Source organism: Oncorhynchus masou, unplaced genomic scaffold (genome assembly GCF_036934945.1).
Source record: "Oncorhynchus masou masou isolate Uvic2021 unplaced genomic scaffold, UVic_Omas_1.1 unplaced_scaffold_4063, whole genome shotgun sequence".
Lineage (NCBI taxonomy): Eukaryota > Metazoa > Chordata > Actinopteri > Salmoniformes > Salmonidae > Oncorhynchus > Oncorhynchus masou.
Window position 1 is genome coordinate 1 of NW_027010463.1, and position 1944 is coordinate 1944.

A 1944-nucleotide genomic window follows, 5' to 3' on the forward strand; every position below is an offset into this window, starting at 1 on the left:
GTTCGTTCGTCGCTCGCTTCGTCTGTCTGTCGCTCGCTCGCTCTGTCTGTCGCCGCTCGCTTGTCTGTCGCCACGCTTTTCTGTCGCTCGCTTCTGTCGCCGCTTGGTCTGTCGCCGCTTCTGCTGTTCTTCTCGCCGCTTCCGTCTTCGCCGCTTGTCGCCGCTTCTGTCGCTGTTTTCTCTGTCGCCGCTTCTGCCGCCGCTTCTTCTGTCGCCGCTTCTCTGTCGCCAGGCTTGTCGCTGTCATTTGCCGCCGCTGCTTGTCGCTGCCGCTTCTGTCGCTGTCAGCTCTGTCGCCGCTCTGTCTGTCGTCTGTCTGTCGCTGGCCGCCGCCGCCTCTGTCTGTCTGTTCGTCGCCGCTTGTCTGTCGTCGCCGCTATGTCTGTCGCTCGCTTGTCTGTCTGTCCGCTTCGTCTCGCCCGTCGCCGTTTGTTCGTCTGTCGCCGCCTTGTTCATCGCCGTCCTGTCTGTCGCGCGCTTGTCTGTCGCCGCTTCCGTCGCCGCTTCGTCTGTCGGTCGCCGCTTTTCTGTCTGTCGCCGCTCGGTTCTGTCGTCGCTTGTCGCCGCCGCTTGTTCGTCCGGCCGCCGCTTCGCGCTGTCGCCGCTTCGGTCGGCCGCCGCTTCTGTCGCCGCTTGTCGCTCGTCTTGTCTGTCGCCGCTTTGCTCGGCTTCGTGCTTCCTCGCCGCGTGCCGCTTCCGTCGCCGCTTCTGTCGCCGCTTTCGTGTCGCTTGTTCGTCGCCGCTTCGCCGCTTGTTCGTCGCCGTCAGTTTGTTCGTCGCCGCTTCGTCGCTGCCGCCGGTCTGTCTGTCGCCGCTTCGTTCGTCTGTCTGCCGCTTGCCTGTCGCTGCTTCGTTCGTCGCCGCCGCTTGTTCGTCGCCGCCGCTTCTTCGTCGCCGCTGTCTTGTCGCCGCTTTCTTGTTGCCGTCTGTCTGTCGCCGTCAGCTTGTTCGTCGCCGCTGCTCTGTCGCCGCTTCGTTCGTCGTCGCTGCTTTCGTCGCCGCTTGTCGCTGCTTCTGCCGCCGCTTTGTCGGCTTCGCTTTGTCGTCGCTTGTCGCTGCTTCTTCTGTCGCTGCTTCTCTGTCGTCGCTCTCTTCTGTCTGTCTTCTGTCTCTGTGTCTGCCGCTTCTTCTGTCGTCGCCGTCGCCGCTTCGTTTCGGCGCCGCTTCTGTCGTCGCCAGCTTGTGTCGTCGCCGCCGCTCTGTTCGTCGCCGTTTCTTCACGCTTGTCGTCGCTCAGCTTGTTCGTCGCGGGCTTGTCTGTCGCTTCTTTCCTTCTGGGCTTGTTCGTCGCTGCCGCTTTCTCGTTCGTCGCCGCTTGTTCGTCGCCGCCTTGTCTGTCGCCTTTTCGCTTGTTCGTCGCTTCTTGTCGCCGCTTGTCGCCGCTTGTTTGTCGGCTTCTCTTCTTCGGCTTGTTCGTCGCTGTCGCTTTCGTCGCTGCCGCTTCTCTCGCTCTTCTTCGCTTTTTGTCGCTTGTTCGTCGCTTGTCGCTGTGTTCGTCGCCGTCGCCTGTTCGTCGCCGTCCTGTCGCTTTGTCGTCGCTTTTGTCGCTGCTTGTTCGTCGCTACGCTTCTCGCTTCTTTCGTCGCTTCGTTCGTCGCTTCGTCTGTCGCTTGTTCGTCGTTTGTTCGCCGCTTCGTTCGTCGCTTTTCTCGCTTGTGTCGTCGCTTTCCTCGCGCTTGTTCGTCGCTGTTTGTTGTTCGTCGCTTGTTCGGCTTGTCTTTCGCTTTCTTGTTTCGCTTGGCTTGTCGCTTTGCCGCTTGTTCCTCGCTTGCTTTCGTCGCTTGTCTGTCGCCGAGCTGCCGCTTGTTCGCTGTCGCCGCTTGTCGCTGCTTCTTCTGTCGCCGCTTGTCGCTGCTGCGCTTGCCGCTTCTGTCGCTGCCGCTTTCGTCGCTGTCATTTTCTTGTCGCTGCTCGTTTTTCTCGCCGCCGCTTTTCTTGTCGCCG